The sequence below is a fragment of the Rosa rugosa genome, chromosome 6, assembly GCF_958449725.1.
Source record: "Rosa rugosa chromosome 6, drRosRugo1.1, whole genome shotgun sequence".
In the NCBI taxonomy this organism is placed as follows: Eukaryota; Viridiplantae; Streptophyta; class Magnoliopsida; order Rosales; family Rosaceae; genus Rosa; species Rosa rugosa.
The window spans coordinates 2,255,947-2,274,370 of NC_084825.1; the positions used below are offsets into that span (position 1 = coordinate 2,255,947).

Consider the following 18,424-nt stretch of genomic DNA (forward strand, 5'->3'; position numbering starts at 1 on the left):
GTTGAATTTTTTTTTTTTTTTATTAAATAAACAACTCATATACAACAACTAATTTATTGTCTCACATAAGTCTCTATATCACTAGATCAAATTGTACTTGATGTTTTATTTTTTCTTATCGATATTATTATTAAGAGAATAAGTATTATTAGCCAAAATGAATTTTTTTTAAATTTTTATAACCCTTAAATATTAAAATATCATGAATTATATCAGTGGTGGATCCAAGATTATAATCTTGGGTGGGCTTGACTTCTTAACAAAAAAAATGAGTGAAGAATCTCAACAATTTCATCAACTCAAAAAAAGTGCTCATTCACAGTTTTAAATCACTGGGAAGTCCAGAAAAACACCAATAAGATCAATAAACCCATGATTGCTGCCACAATGAAATCCCAAAAAGACAATTTTTCACAACCTAACTGAACCTAAAAAATTCACAATCCCAATTTGCTCCCAATTTCATACCTCCAATTCTGCAAAATCGGAAGAAGAAGACTATAAGAACTTGGAAACAAAACGAAAGACTAGAAGAGCTTGATTCAATTCCACATCTCCACTACCAATCAATCCACTCTCCTTCAACTAAGTAAGCTTCTGATACAGCATTCAATAACAAAAACCAAATGTCCAAAATTGAAGCCTAATTTGCAGCTTTTTCAAATTCAAACTGTCCAGAAATGAATAAGCCTTAGATTTCAATCATAGTCTGATCCTAAAATCAAAAAGTACAACCAAAACCACAAAAATCGAAAGGAAAAACCGAAATGCAGTGATGGTAATCGGAAAGAAAAGGTGTTGAAGAACCTTACCGATCCAAATCTGGAAAATCAAATTGAACAATATCCAAAGAAATTAACTAGAAAAGGTCTGAGAAATCCAGAGGAAGAGAGTTTTTCTGGGTGGAAGAAAAATCTGGAATTAAAGAGATCGACGGCGTGTGAGAGGTCGATGCACTGAGCCGTGTCTGAAAGAATGCGAGAGTTTTTCGGGTGGGCTTGACAAAGCCAAAATAAAAAATATAGCATATACAGTTTTTGGGTTTAGCCCAAATATTTCGGTAGGACTTGAGCCTCTAGATCCGCACATGGATTACATATTTACATCATAACGTAGGGACAAAAATTTACCAAGAAAAAGATAAAATAAAAGAAAATAACTATTTCAAACTCCCCACTTTCACAATGATAACTCTCCACTACTCTCACACCCATTGAGAGTAGAGGTGGCAAACGGGTCTAGTCGTGCTTCGTGCTGCGCTCGGGACGACCCATTTATTATCGTGCTAGGCTCGTGCCGGCCCATTTACTTATACATTAAGCCCAGTCCGGCCCATGCTCCGAGCCCATATCGTGCCAGATCAATAAACGGGCCGTGCTCGTGCCTATCAATTATAAAACACGATTTAAAATTTTTAATTTGAGTAAATAAAACTAATTTTATTTAACTACTTAGAAAATTAAAATAAATAAAGCTCTACAACATTTTTCTTAATCTTAGCTTTTTAAGATTAGTTTTCTAATATTTTTTTATATTCCTCTACTTTTTTGAGTAATTTTATATTCCTCTATAAGAAAGAAAGAAAGAAAAATAACTCAAAAATATATTGTTTTTTAGTATATTTATTGTGAGATTAATCTTTATTAATAAAATGAAGATTTAGTATAATTTTTTTCTTCATTCTATAGTTTTATTATTGTGAGATTAGTCTTTATTAATAAACATATATTTAATATTTAGAAAAAATACTTATGTCAAAATAAGGATATAATGTTTTATTTCACTATTTTGACAACATTAATGAAATAGCATTGGTGGAATTCTCATGAGATTTTGAATAACGAGGTTTAATATTCAAATCTCATCATTGTAGTTTTTTAATATTTTTAAAAACAAAATAAAATTTTGTGTTTGTAACGGGCCGGCCCACAATACTTCATACTCGGGCCGTGCCGGGCCCATAACGGGCTCGGGCCTGGTCGGGCCAATGGGCCAATATTCCTAGGCCCAGCCTGACCTGTTATTCTAACGTGCTCGCGTTGTGCCAGACAGCTTTTAAACGTGCCGGGCCCGTGTCTTGCTCATGCTTAGCGGCCCGTTTGCCACTAGGGCTGGGCACGGTCCCAGACCGGCACTATATTTACAAGGACCGGGACCGAGCCCGAAATATTCGGGCCGGGCCCAAAACGTGATATCCATATTCTGAGACCGGAGTAAACCCGGACCGAAATTTTTCGGGTTAGGTTTCCGGGCTTAAACACGCCACAGAAGAGAGGATGAGGAGGAGACACAGTGTCTCAGTCCGATGGAGACCATGGTCAGATTGCAATTGGAAGTGGGAGGAGACCATGGTTGAGAGGAGAAGCGAGACAGAGAGGACGAGGAGGAGAGCTCAGTGTTTCGTGGCTGGGATTGGGGTCGCTGGGATTTGATCGTAGAGGTGGTTGTGGTGGACGGCGAGGCAGGTGATGGGGGGGGGGGGAGTGAGGCTGAGTGGTGAACCAGATGTGAGAGATGGAGAGGTTTCAGGCGTCGCTCTCGGAGAGCATCTTCCGGCGGCAGATCTCGACGACGGTGACTTAACCGTTCAAATCCGAAACCTCAACTAGTTTCCAATCCGGGTTGGGTTTGGAGGCTGCGCTTCCGCCAAGAGAGAAGAGGAACTAAGTGTGGAGGAACTGAGGGAGAGGAATTGAAGGAGAGGAACTGCCGAACTGAGGGAAGAGGAAGATGGGAAAGAAAGAAGAAAAAGATAATGATTTTTCTGAAATGAAATGGGAGACAGAATGATTGATGAAAGAGGAAGATGAAAAAGCAAGAAGAAAAAGAAAGAAGAAAAGTCAAGTCGTGAGGAACAATGAGACAGAGGAGAGAGAATGATTGATAAAAAAATAAGCAAGATTAAAGAATGATGCATAATAAAAAAAGGGCTAAATACTAGTTAGTACCCTGTGGTTTAGGTCCAAAATCAATTCAGTTCCTGGACTTCTAATTTCATCAAAAACACCCCTGCACTTTCAATTTTGATCTAATAGGTCCAATTCGTTAATATTCTATTATGGGTTCAAGTTATAGTTGGATTATTTGTTGAAAAACTATTTATTTTTAATAGTAGGACTCACTCCTAAAATGACTATGCAGACCACCTTGACACCACATCATAAAACATAGGCCATCTATGAGCCACGTTAACAAGTTAAATAACTCAATTGTCGGAAAACTAATATTGTATCATGGGTTCGAATCCCGGCGGAACTTGGACCTATTAGATCAAAATTGAAAGTGCAGGGGTGTGTTTGATGAAATTAGAAGTTCAGGAACTGAATTGATTTTGGACCTAAACCATAGGGTAGTAATTTGTATTTAGCCCATAAAAAAATATATACAATATTCGGGCCCAACGGGTTTTTATGTATTTCAAAATTCAGAACCGGGACCGGACCAGCACACTGACTACAGGGACCGAACCAGCCCGAAAGCCGTTATTTTCAGACGAAAACCCGACCCGAACCTGCCGGTCCGGATCGGTTCCTTCCGGTTTTTCGGTCTTTCAATCATTTATGCCCACCCCTATTTGCCACCTCTAATCGAGAGTGTAGATATTTTCTAATATTCGTTTAAAAGATTTGATTTTCCCCCAAAAAAAAAAAAAGAGCATTTGGATATAGCAAAATAAAAAATTGATAATTGCATTTAATCCAGAGCCACTAACCAAGCAAAGCTGGCTGGACTTGATTTCTATATTTTCATTTTTTACATTCCTTTCACTTTCACTTTTACATTTTTGTCCTTAATATATTAAATTTTATCTCACGTGCAATTTTTTGTATTTGGAAAATTTAATAAAAAGCACCCTTAGCTCTAGTCTCATACCCGTGCGATGCATGTGTTATTGGTGATTAGAAAAAGAACTTGAAAGTTTTCTTGTCACTCACTTCTTTTTTTTTACTATGTTAACCATTTTAAATAGTTTTTTTATTATTTTTTACTAGCCCCTTAACATGTGCTCCACACAAGTCAATTGACTTTTAGTTTTTAATACCTATGAAGTGGGTTTTATACCAAAAAAAAAGAAAAGAAGTCTATGAACTAGTTGGAACTGATTTGTAAGAATTTGGTTTTTTAGTTCCAACATTTTTCAAGCTTCATCAAATTTCCTTTAATTGCAATTCTTTTCTTTATTGTTGTTCGGCTTTATGGTATTTTGCATCATGGAGGATGTGGACACGTGATAGTTTGGTTGGTCATCTTTTGTGCTGTTAGTATGGTGGGCTTTTTGGATCTACTGAACCTGCTGAAATTGGATTTTGTCTTTGTGAAGCTGCACGCGGACCTTGACAAACTGTGCTCTTACTTAGGCTTTCATTTGATCTTATATTGGGCTTTAGTTTACAATCCACACTCGTCATTTTACAATCCACACTTAATGTTTTATTGTTTAGTAATTTAAAATTTGTCTTTTTTTTTTTTTTAATAAAAGGCTGGTGCGGCTGCCCTCAAGCCTTGATTAATGAAACCGTCAAATACAAGGGGGGGGGGGACATTGAGCCTAAACCCCTGATTACAATAGGCACCTAGAGTACATCCTGAAATAATATCACGAGTCTCTACTAAATAATTGTATTCAAATACGCACCAACTAGCAAAGAACACGCTCCAGACGGTTCGATTTGCTTCCCAGCGATGACACAACGGAAAGATAACTTGATCTGCAACTCGAATACAGCATAGCATAATATCCATTCTCATAGCTTTCCCATCATGTTGCCACTGGAAAATACATCCAGTGACACCAAGTTTCACCCTGCCACTAGGAGGTAGCGACCATTTGACAAAGCAGGGAACTCGCCACCTACCTAGAGCAGACAAGGCACTAGAAGTGCACACACAGGCACGCAGCCCGACTAGACCCACACAATAAGTGTATGGACTTATTACTCGCAAAAAGCGCAACCAAACTAAATAGCTTAAATAAATAATAACTTTAAATAAAAAAACAACTAGGGCATGGCCCAAGAATTGAGCCCAAGCCCAGTTAGCTAGGGAGACACAGCCCACATGTAGGGCCCAGCCCAACTCTTGCATGGCTTCCACCGTCTTCCCGTGATCCCTGCTGCGCCACCACCTGCAACAGGTTGCCACCATCACCGCCGACGTTCCCCCAGCAAGGTAACCAAGAACCCAAATCGGATCTAGAAGATCCCAACGAACCCAAATCGGATCCAGAAGGTCACCTGCAACCCAAATCGGATCCAGAGGGCCACCAGCAACCCAGATTGGATCGGGAAGGTCCCCTGCAACCAGCAACCGCGCTCTCAGCCTATTTAAAATTTGTCTTTAGTGACTCAAATTTTGTCATTTTTTTTATAAAATTCTAAACCAAAAAGGGAAAGAATGAGTGTGAATGATAAAATGGGGAATATGGATTTCATTCCCCATGATTTATTGATCTTGGGTGGATGGCTACTTCATCCATAACTAGAGGTGGCAAACTGGCCAATAGCCACGAGCAAAGCACGGGCCGACACGTTTAAAAGTGGTCCGGCACGACCCAACCCTGTTAGTGGCCCGACACTGCCGATCACGTTATTCTAACTAGTTGGGCTGGGCTGAGGAATATTGGCCCATTGGCTCGAGCCCGTTATCGGCCCGATCACGATGTATTGTGGGCTAGCCCGTTATAAACATACACTCCTTATTTTATAATCCACACTTAATATTTCATTGTTTAGTAATTTAAAATTTATCTTTAATGACTCAAATTTTATCATTTTATAAGATTCTCAACCGAAAAAGAAAAGAATGAGTGTGAATGGTAAAATGGGAAGTGTGAATTTCACTCCCCATGATTTATTGATCTTGGGTGGATGGCTATTTCATCTGTAACTAGAGGTGGCAAATGGGTCGCTAAGCACGAGCACGGCACAGCCCAAGCCCGTTAGTGGCTCGGCAGACTCGAGCACGTTATTCTGACGGGTCGGGTTGGGCTGAAGAATATTGGCCTGGCACGGCCCGATCATGACGTATTGTGGGCCGGCCCGTTACAAACGCAAAATTTCATTTTGTTTTTATAAATATTAAAAAATTACAATGATGAGATTTGAATATTAGATCTCTTTATTTAAAATCTCATTACAATTCCATCAATGTTATTTTATTAATGTTGTCAAAGTAGTGAAATAAAACATTATATCCTTGTTTCAACATAAATTTTTTTTTCTTCTAAATATTGAATATATGTTTATTAATAAAGACTAATCTCACCATAATACAACTATAGAATGAAGAAAAAAAATATGATCGATACTAAATCTTCATTTTGTTAATAAAGATTAATTTCACAATAATATACTAAAATGTATTATAATTTTCTTTCTTTCTTTCTTATAGTGGAATATAAAAAATTATTAGAAAACTAATCTTAAAAAGCTAAGATGAAGAAAAATGTTGTAGAATTTTATTTATTTTAATTATCTAAATAGTTAAATAAAATTTAATTTTTATTTACTCAAATTAAAATTTTAAAATTGTGCCTTATAATGGGATGCCACAAGCACGGCCCAACACGATATGGGCTCAGACCATGGGCCAGACGGAGCTTAAAATTTAAGTAAATGGGCCGGCACGAGCCTGACACAATAATAAATGGGATCCTAATAAATGAGCCGGCTGGAGCACGGCACGAAACACGAATAACCTCACTTAAAATAGGCCGTGTCAGCCCGTTTGTCACCTCTATCCGTAACCTTCTTTAAGTCCAAGCTCAAGAAAAAGAAAGAAAAAAAAGAATGAAACGGAATATTAGTTGACTTGATACTACGTATTACCATTATTTATATTTATGGACGTGCGACACTAAGGATATAAAAATTGTCCAACTCGGACAATTCTTAGGTTCACCCCTAAGGTGAATGAGCATATTCACCCCTATTGTCGATTAACATACTTTTACTTAATAAATTTATAATCCAACGGTCCATATATATCTTAAATTAGCCTTTAAAGATCATCTCTGTAAAAAATCAATCGAATCGGAAATCGTTTAATTATCTCATTGAATCAAACAAATGGATGGTTCTAATAATACTTACTACTATTCTGATAAACCGTCCATGTATTTCATATAAATAAATAATTAAAAGGTCATCAATTTGATTAATGTTTTACAGAGCTAATCTTTGTATTACGTTATACAACATGAATGGTTGGATTAGAAAATTATAAAGTTATTATGCGTTAATCGCAAAGAGGTGAATATGCTCATTCACCCAGGGGGTGAACCTAAGAATTCTCCAACTCAAAAACAAGGGAAAAATGCACCAACAGTGTCCGGACACTGTGAGGACTGTCAAAATGATACATGAACTTACAAAGTTATCAATGTGATACCTGAACTCATTTTTTCGTATCAACATCGTACCTACGACCAAATTCCGTCACGGAACCGTTAAATTTTGCACGTACCACGCACGTGAGTCACTTTTTAAGGGTAAAATTGTCTTATTACACATTTTTATTATTAAAAAAAAAAACAGAAGAAATTTCTTATTTCTTCTCTCTCTCTCCTCTCACTCTCCTTCTCTCCTCGCCAACACCACCGCAACCAACACCAGACCACACCAGTCGATCAGTTCAACCAACACCACCGCTGCGCCCATCGAGCCCATTTCCTTTGTCGATCTCCGGTGAAACCCTTTTTCTTCCTCATGGTCCGCTTCTTCTTCACCCTCGTCCTCTTCAGCAATGGGCAACCTAACCCCCTGCATCCTCGTTTTCCAGACCTTCGTCGGCATCGTCGGCCTCAGACTTCACTCTCAATTCTCTGGCCTACAATTGCCTCTGATTAAACCCAAAATCCCCGGCTTAGCTCAGAGGGACGACCAATTTAGTGATGGGGCTTCACCCATTTACACACTCTCTTCGCCCAATGGGTTTTGGTCCAAGCATCGCGACGATGTCAGCTACAATCAGCTTCAGAAGGTACTCAAATTGATTGGAAATTATTGAATATATGCTTGCCCAATGGGTTTGAGATTGGTATAGATCACTTTTGTGTGCTGTGTTTCGTTTGATGATCGAGTTTTATGGGTGATTAGAGTTTGAATTGGATCTTATAATTTGATGGAGGGGTTGTTGAGTTTCTGTATGTGTGGTTGTTCATGTCGGGAATGACAGAGGTGGTGTTGCATGTTTGGAATGACGGAGAGGTTGTTCATGTGGTTGTTGATGGTGTGGAGGTGGTGTTGCATGTCGGGAGTGACGGAGAGAATGGCGGGGTGGGATTGGAGCTGTGATTTGAGAGTGGAGGGCTGGCGGGGTCTGAGTTTCTGATCAATGGTGTATACAAGGGGGTCGGAGGAGAGAACGAGAGTGGTGGTGGCTAAGCCGTCGGCGGCGGCGGCGGGGATGAACTTGGACGAGCAATTCGATAGGCGGAGCAAGGTGAGGAGGTGTCTGCTGTGATTCACTGTGGCCGTAATCGCTTAAGGCGGCGCCGGTGTTCTTCAAGGCCATGACGTAGCCGGAATGGCCCGCTACTGAGATGATTTGAATCTTGATGATTCAAATCAGGGGAAGAACTCCAAAGAAGAAACCAAAAAAGAAGAAGAAGAAAGAAAGAAATAAAGAAACAAGGAAACTTTGGTCGTAGGTACTATGTTGATACGAAAAAATGAGTCTAGGTATCACATTGATAACTTTGTAAGTTCAGGTATTATTTTGACAGTCCTCACAGTGTCCGGAAACTGTTGGTGCATTCTTCCCCAAAAACAATGATGGTAGAAGATGACGAAAAAACGGCCGTAGTGTTGACTTGACAAAGAAAGATGGGTCCCAAATAGAATGATGAGCTAAATAGCAGACAAACTTTTATTCTATTCAATCTAATGTGGTGCTGGTATTTTATTTTTTTCTTTGAGAAAACAACAAAAACACTTATCCTTTTGAAAAAAAACAACAAAAACAGTTAACCTATTGAAAAAAACACAAAAAAAAACACCTATTCTCAAAAAAAAAAAAAAAAAAAAAAACAAACAAACTTTTATTCTATTAAATCCGACGTGATGCGGTATTTTATTTTTTTCTTTGAGAAAACAACAAAAACACTTATCCTATCGAAAAAAACAACAAAAACAGTTAACCTATTGAAAAAAAAACAACAAAAAAAACCTATTCTCAAAAAAAAAAAAAAAAACAATAAACAAACTTTACTTTTATTCTATTAAATCCGAGGTGATGCCGTATTTTATTTTTTTCTTTGAGAAAACAACAAAAACACTTATCCTATCGGAAAAACACAACAAAAACAGCTATTCACATTAAAAAAAAAAAAAAAGCAGTAACAAAAAGTTGTAAAAATACCTTTCTTTCCCGTAAATTGATCCCAGTTAATGTCGGTACAAAAACCCTAATCAGAAGAATCTGGATCCAACCATGAACACTCCAAGATTTGCTACTCCCACTATTAGTGAAGTGTTTGTGCCAGATCCACCTACAAGCACTTCTGGATCAGCTCCGATGAAGTTCTGGACACCACCGGATTCTCCCGAGAGACCTGTGCGGGAGGAGACCGTGCGATCGGAAAGGTAAGACGTAGATTAATTTTATCTTGTGTATATTGATTGAAACTGGTGATGAAACAGCACCCATTTGGGTTCCCACCACAACTTCCCCTTCCTACCCATTGGGTTTGTTTTTGCCAACCCGGCCTCCGCAAATCAATATTAGGTATTGATCAACTTTCTCGGTTATGGAGGTTAATAGATTCGTTGCATTCTTGCAGGTTTGGTCTCATAAGGAAGTGGCTTAACTGCTTTAACTTTGTGGGTATGTATTCTACATTATTATTTTGCTCGGATATTGGTCTCATGCATGCATAAAATAATAGCCTATATGCAGACTTATCCATTTCACCTTTTCACTTATTTTTCGGTTTCAATCACAAATATGTGCCCTAAAGTTCACTAGATAGCTTCAATATGCCCACTTCTGTTGACAATGCAAATCAAATGATTCAAGAACTGTTGGATCGGTGGCCTTCTAGATCACCTTCACTTTTTACTATTTTTTTTTTTCAGACGAAAGGAGGAACACTATTAGAATTCAGAATTGATTACATCCATAGCTAAGGTTTCAACAACCCCATCAGGGGGATTCGCAACCCAGCAACATCCCACGTTACATCTAACTGCATGAGTAGCAATTGAGTGAGCTACTTGATTATTCCTACGAGGGATATAAGAAAACATGACCAAATCAAATTCAGATGACAAGACTTTGATATCAAACAGAACAGCCTCAATAGAGGCATCAGGTTCTAGTTTGCCTTGTAAGTATTCAATTACAAGCTTTGCATCTGTTTCCAGTAGTACCCTCTTTCATCCTCCCATGATACACCCTTCTAATGCTTCACGAACGGCCAATGCCTCCACCATAAATTCACTCCTTAAGCACCCACTACAGCCACCACGAAGGAAGCGGCCTTCATGATCCCGCACCACCCAACCTACCCCACCCTGTCTAGTTTCACTCCTCCAAGCACCATCCGAATTGCATTTAACCCATCCCATGTCAGGTCTCCTCCATCCCACTTCAGAGCACAAGTCATCACTCACCTCCCGTACCTGGGGGCTGCAAGTTACTTTGTTCCGCATCTAAATATTCTAGTCTCTGTTTTCAAAGCACTTCCAGTGCAACTTGGGGTTCAATAATCTTCCCTCCAAATTGCACATGGTTTCGGCACTTCCACAAACGCTACACTGCCATAGCCGCCCAGGCTACTGCATCACCTCCATGATCTCCATCACTTCGCTTGCCCAACAACTTACACAAACATTGCCAGCACGAAATAAAATCCTCCCCTCCAATCACTCTAACATCCAACTGCAGTGGACTCCCAAACCAAAAACATCTCGCATACTCACACCTAAAAAATACGTGAACAAGAGTTTCCTCCTCTGTATCACACTGATTACACCCATTAGGGCTGTCAATGGGTCGTGTCGGGTTGGGTTCGTGCCGGGTCACGGTATATGTCGTGTCACAAGAGACAAACCCAAACCCAACCCATTTATTAATCGTGTCGAAAATTTAAACCCAAACTCAACCTATTTATTAAACGGGTTACCCATTTCCAACCCGCTTAACCCATTTAATAAATAGGTCGTGTCATGTTTGACAAAATGACCCATTTAAGGGTTAACACTGTGACACATTTAACTAAAAAAATGCATAAATTGATTAAATTCACTAAAAACTTCATAAGACGAAGACTATAAATAATTATATATAATTCATAAATAATTAAATCCAATAATGATGAAGCAGAATATTTCAAATTGTCAAATCCTAGGATCAAATACTCCCATCGTCCAATATTTCAAGAAGAAGTATAGCATAATTGGGTTATACGGGTTCATTTCGTGTTGGCAGTTTGACCCGGGGCCGACCCGTTTATTAAATGGGTCATGACGGGTTGACCCGCTGCCGACCCGCTTTTTAATCGTGCGGGTTCAACCCGCTTTATTTCGTGTGGGTTTCGAGTCGTGTTATTGGGTCGTGTCGGAATTGACAGCCCTAACACCCATCTCTCACTTTCATGCCACGCCTAGCTAAATTATGTTTTACTGCAACGAAATTCCGACAACACTTCCAGAAAAAATGTCTGATCTTATTTGGCACATCTACTTCCCACACTTGCCGCCAGTAATTATTCCCTACCCCATATGTACTAGGCTCACCATCTCCCTTCCTACCCAACAAACCACTCCTGTCCAGCTCTTGTGCAACTTTATAGCCTGATTTGACCGAATACACCCCGTGCTTCGTGAAATGCCAAATTAACCTGTCTTGGCACCCAAATTTACTCACAGGGATTGAAAGAATAGTATTAGCTACTTCCAGGTCGAACAAACTCAAAATTAAATCAACCTTCCACTGTCTGCTACCCTGGTCAATCAAATCTGATACTCTTTCCAATGGAATTGTAGTCAGGGCCAATACTTGAAACCAATGTTTTAAAATGCTGAGGCGTAGGCCGAGGCATTTTCCGGTAAGCCTCAGTAAGGCTAATCTCACAATAATACAACTATAGAATGAAGGAAAAAAATATGATCGATACTAAATCTTCATTTTGTTAATAAAGATTAATCTCACAATAATATACTAAAATGTAATATATTTTTAGGGTTTTTGTCCATTTACCCTAGTTCTAGGGATTTTTTTCCCACTTATCCCAATTAAGTTTTTTAGATTCCCCCTTACCCATGAAGACTCTAATAAGGTCTTCCCTAATACCCAATTATGTTTTTGTTTTTTATTTTTTAAGACTATTTTACCCTCAACCCCTTGTTTTATATATATATATATATATATATATATATAGAGAGAGAGAGAGAGAGAGAGAGAGAGAGAGAGAGAGAGAGAGAGAGAGAGAGAGAGAGAGAGAGAGAGAGAGAGAGAGAGAGAGACTTTGCCGGAGTCCCATTATTGGCCGCCGGATTCAGGTCACCGGTCACCTGCTGCCGCCCACCGAACTTCTCTGAAAACCTCACCGAAGGTCTCTAAAGAGGTCGTCGGAGATCTCATAAGTCGCCGGAAAAGTTTATTGCCCCCAAATAGACCTGTATTGCCCCGCAATAGACTTCTATTGCCCCCTAATAGAGGGCCAATAAACCCCCCTTCCCCCAATAGACCTTTATTGGGGGGGGGGGCAATAGATGTTTATGAAACCTCGCCGGAAGTTCTCAAACAGGTTGTTTGAGATCTCATATGAGGCTGGAGAGGTTTATTGCCCCTCAATAGACGTTTATTATCCCCCAATAGAAATTTTGGTCGCCGGAGTGGGAATTAATCTCCTTATAATTAGACAAATAAAACTACTTTGATTAAAGAAAAAAACGAGGAGATTACATCAATTTAAAACATTTATTGCCCCCCAATAGACGTTTATTTCCCCCCTAATAAAACTTTTTTTTTTTGGCCTTCTGTCCTCATTTTATCAAAAAAGAAATACACACACACACACACACATATACAAATCTTATCCAGAGCGGAGCTCCGCTTTGAAATTAATGATTGTTAAGGTATCTAACTCGCTTATAAATCATATCTGCAAATTTTCAGCCAAATTGATGATTGTTAAGGTATCTAACTCGCTTAAACCAATTGACGAACTGAATTTGTCCAACTTGAACCGTACTAGCTTTAAGGCATTTATCAATACCTTAACGATCATCAATTTTGCTGAAAATTTACAGAGATGATCTATATATTAGTATCTAATAACTAAACGGTCGAGATATGGATATGCGACCGAAAAGTAGCCATAAACTCTAAATCTACACTTTATTTTCAAAGCAGAGCTCCTATCTGGATATAAAAGAAAGAGGAAGGACATGGCCTTAGCATTTTCAAAATGCTTCCAGTCAAACAAGCAAGTCTATAAGTACCGGACATGTTTTCTTAAAGGGAGTAGAAGAAGCAATTAAATATCAAGATAAAAGTAAAAGACAAAAAACTCTTCTTAGCTGAACCTCCATTATTCGTTCACTGAGTCTGAGAGCTTTAGCAAAAGAAAGCCTCCCACTAGCTAACCAATTCATCTGAAAACGCAAATGACCACCCACCACCCAGTACTTTTTTGTCCTCATTCATAATTGAGAGTCAAAGACTTCTTTAACCATCTGCACCATGAAGTAAGATTTCATAATTCAAATCAAAGATGAAGGAAATTAAAGAGAATTTTGACAGAATATTAAACTAATTACCATTATGAAGTCTAGAATTGGTGCAAGATCAAGGCAGGTGTCTGTGCACTTTGGAGGCTAGTCTAAAGAAGTCTCCAGCGCAACAATCTGTCCTCCTAAGTTAGCCTTGAATTTGTTCACGGTGCGAACCAAAGTTTGAAGTCGGAGACAAAGTCTGCCTTGACGGCAGCGCATAGATCGTGGAACTGCTTACGGCGACGCTCGTACTCCTCGTGGATCCTCTTCCTTTGTTGTCGATCACCAAAATCGTCTTCGGGAGCTGTCATTCTTCGTGCCAGCCGTCGTCGTCTTCGGAAGGCCATCGTCGAGCACAGAGATCCCAGCCGAGCGACGTCGTCTGTCCGACTCCGATGAGGAGGGAGGGAAGGGGGGAGAGAGGGGGAGAGAGAGAGAGAGAGAGAGAGAGAGAGAGAGAGACGGCGTGCTGGACAGAGAGGAGACAGAGTGGTATAGATATATTTTCTTAATTAGGCTGAGGGTAAAATTTTTATTTCATTTCTAATTGGGTTAGTAGGAATAAAATTTTGTTGATGGGTTAAGTGGGAATACATTGGCTCAATTTTGTGCCTTGGGTCAAGAGCCCTATTTTTTTCTTTCATTCTTGAGAAAATTAGATAAAAACCCAAAAAACAAAGCTCATATTAAGAAAAACCCATCCCTATATTTTCTTTTAATCTACACCCAATTCACATAATTGAACCTTCCTTATAGGTTTTAAATCTATAATTAACATTTTTCACATTTTTTAGTTTGACTTTTTTGCCCTTCTGATTGAATAATTAAAATATTCCTCAAATATAGCTGCTGACTATTTTTTGAATTTAAATATTTAGAATTTAATACAATCAATTTAATCCTTGATTTTTCTCTTATTTGAAACGATTAATTGCCTTAATTATCCTATATTTCTTCCTTTCCGATGTGATCTATATATTTGCTATTGTGTATCATCAGATTCTGTTATATTCCTATTATATAAATATTTTTCTTTCTCGACATGATTAAACATCCTCTCATTAAGGTATGTTATTTTGCTTATCCGTTCTAATAGGTGTAGTTATACAATCATTCCATATTCATTAATTTTCTAAAATGGTCGAGTTAATGTAATTAGCCCATGTAAAATGTACTTGATGTAGATTGATTGCTTTAAGATTTTTTTTTTCCGCCCCTACATTTTTCTCCACATAGGTGCCTGATTCTATGAGGTGGTCAAGGACCACATAATAGTTATGTGTAACTGTAGAGTTTGCTTAATATATAATTATCCCTTAATTTTGGCACATTGAATAATTTTGAATGTGCAAGAGTTTTTGCACTATAATTTAGCAAACTCATTATTATCATTCATTGTTTTACAATTGAAATTGAACTTTACAATATTAAGAAGTTTATTTCTAATATCAAGATAATTTAAATACACATTTTTTTTGAAGGAATAAACCTAAAAATTTATTGAAATAGGGACAATGAGTACAACCATAAATGATGTTCATCCAGTATTGAAATAAACAATTAAATTTTTTTTTTTTACAATTGAAATATAAACTTTACATTTTCGAACATAATATAAAGAACATTATAGCACTTCATCTGTCATCTCGACTAGCACTTTGCAATGTAGTCTTCATAAATCTCCCAACTACTAGTGCCCTGCATGTTGTGATTCCTTATACAATTGCAAATTACCTTCATAGATCTATTTCAAAGGTAAAACTCTATTAGGATTTAAATACATATATCCAAAATATAGGTATATTAATTGTCAATACTATAGGTTATGGAATAAACAACCTATGATATAGAGTCACACAAATAATTTAAAACTACAAAAACAAACATCTAAATCATAGGTATTACATATTAAAGCAATCTAAATATCAGGTAATTAGAAACAACGATTCTATTTTGAAGGAATGAAACTAAGTTTTGTACCAGATTCATAAATTGAAATTTCTAATTACTAAAAAACCATCCAATTCAAGCTTTACACAAAATCAAAAGATTAACAAAGATATTATACTAAATAAATCTGATAAATAGGTAATTTGAATTACGAATATGATATATGTACCTATTTGAAAGAAAGTCTCTAACCCATAAGAAAATGATGAAATAAACCTCATGAATAGGTCGTTTGAAATCATCCTTTGAAATCATATGCAACTTTGTGAAAGGTCTCCACCCAAAGAAAAAATGACGAATGAATTCACTAGCTTCTATATATAGGAAGAAACATACTCAAAATTCATCATTATATGATAATAATGACATTAATGTAAACACCTAAAATTAAGTACTGATAAAAACCTAAAGTGAAGGTAATACCAACAATAACGTCAATCAAACTCCATAATATTTGCTAGATGATTTTGACTATTAATCTATTTAATAGGTGAATGGGGAATTTGATAATGGCAGCTTCAGTAATTCTTAACAACATTGGGGTTTAATATTTACCCTATTTAATAGGTTTTTTTATTTTGAATAAACCTAATTAATTGGTTTGAGTGTATAGTAAAACACTATTATGGATGAGTTTATTCTAAAAGGGATGTGTGAATTTGGGTGTAGAATCAAATTCCCCTTCTTTCTTATAGTGTAATATAAAAAATTATTAGAAAACTAATCTAATTAAAAAGCTAAGATTAAGAAAAGTGTTGTCAAATTTTATTTATTTTAATTATCTAAATAGTTAAATAAAATTTAATTTTTATTTACTCAAATTAAAATTTTAAAATTGTATCTTATAATGGGATGCCACAAGCACGGTCCGAGCCCCCGACACGATATAGGCTTGGACCATAGACCAGACCAAGCTTAAAATTTAAGTAAATGGACCGGCACAAGCCTGACATAATAAGAATTTTATTTATTTTAATTATCTAAATAGTTAAATAAAATTTAATTTTTATTTACTCAAATTAAAATTTTAAAATTGTATCTTATAATGGAATGCCACGAACACGGTCCGACACGATATAGGCTCGGACCATGGACTAGACCAAACTTAAAATTTAAGTAAATGAACCGGCACGAGCTTGACATAATAATGAATGGAATTCTAATAAATAAGCCGACTGGAGTACCGCACGAAAAATTTAAAATAGGCCAGTTGTCACCTCTATCCGTAACCTTGTTTAAGTCGAAGCTCAAGAAAAAGAAAGGAAAAAAGAATGAAACGGAATATTGGGCGGCTTAATACTACGTATTACCATTATTTATATTTATGGACGTGCGAACAATAACGGTGGAAGATGACGACAAGCGGTCGTAGTGTTGACTTGACAAAGAAAAATGGGTCCCAGATAGAACGATGAGCTAAATAGCAGACAAACTTTTATTATATTCAATCCGACGTGGTGCTGTTTTTTTGTTTAAGACCTACTTATGGGAAAAAAAACAAAATTTTTTTGGATGATTTGTCTGCTGTTCTAGAACTAGGAGGACTGGTTTTGAACCAGTTCTTGGTTTCTTTGTTGTCTCTGTTTGGATCTTTTAGGTCCCGATTGTAACTAAAAAAAAAAAGAAAAAAAAAAAAAATCTCTCCCGTAAACAAAAACTAAAACTAATCAGAAGAATCTGGATCCAAACCATGAACACTGCAAGATTTGCAATTCCCACTATTAGTGAAGTGTTTGTGCCAAATCCACCTACAAGCACTTCTGGATCAGCTCCGATGAAGTTCTGGACACCACCGGATTCTCCCGAGAGACCTGTGCGGGAGGAGACCGTGCGATCGGAAAGGTAAGACGTAGATTAATTTTATCTTGTGTATATTGATCGATTGAAACTGGTGATGAAACTGAACCCATTTGGGTTCCCACCACAACTGTCCCTTCCTACCCATTGGGTTTGTTTTCGCCAACCCGGCGTCTGCAAATCAATATTAGGTATTGATCAACTTTCTCGGTTATGGAGGTTAATAGATTCGTTGCATTCTTGCAGGTTTGGTCTCATAAGGAAGTGGCTTAACTGCTTTACCTTTGCGGGTATGTATTCTACATTATTTTGCTCGGGTATTGGCTCATGCATAAAATAATAGCCTATAAGCAGACTTTTTTTTGAGGAGGCCTATAAGCAGACTTACCCATTTCACCTTTTCACTTATTTTTCGGTTTCAATTAATCACAAATATGTGCCCTAAAGTTCACTAGATAGCTTCAATATGCCCACTTCTGTTGACAATGCAAATCAAATGATTCAAGAACTGTTGGTTTGGTGGCCTTCTAGATCACCTTCACGTTTTACTATTTTTTTTTTCAAGACGAACGGTGGAACATTCTATTAGAATTCAGAATTGACTACATCCATAGCTAAAGTTTCAACAACCCCATCAGTGGGATTCGCAACCCAGCAACATCCCACATTACATCTAACTGCATGAGTAGCAATTGAATGAGCTACTTGATTATTCCTACGAGTGATATAAGAAAACATGACCGAATCGAATTCAGATGACAAGACTTCGATATAAAACAGAACAGCCTCAATAGAGGCATCATGTTCTAGTTTGTCTTGTAAGAGCAACTCCAACAGATTTCTTATATTTTGATTTTTCTTTACTTTAGGGAAAAATAAGCCTGTTTTGCTCAAACAGATTCTCTATAACTATCCCTATTTAAGGGAAAGTGAGGAAAGAGAAAACCAAATTCCCT

The 18,424-nt window shown here is 37.4% G+C and overlaps 2 long non-coding RNA genes across 2 annotated transcripts; one reads left to right on the forward strand and one right to left on the reverse strand.

Moving 5' to 3' along the window:
- Nucleotides 1-289: 289 nt before the first annotated feature.
- LOC133718866 (uncharacterized) lies at nt 290-1,007 on the reverse strand. Its single transcript, XR_009850632.1, has 2 exons — nt 813-1,007; nt 290-670 (listed from the first exon to the last, which is right to left on the reverse strand). It is a non-coding gene; the product is annotated as an uncharacterized LOC133718866 (long non-coding RNA).
- Nucleotides 1,008-9,350: 8,343 nt separating this feature from the next.
- Nucleotides 9,351-17,915, forward strand: LOC133714243 (uncharacterized). Its single transcript, XR_009848509.1, has 3 exons — nt 9,351-9,584; nt 9,782-9,825; nt 17,715-17,915. It is a non-coding gene; the product is annotated as an uncharacterized LOC133714243 (long non-coding RNA).
- Nucleotides 17,916-18,424: the final 509 nt, after the last annotated feature.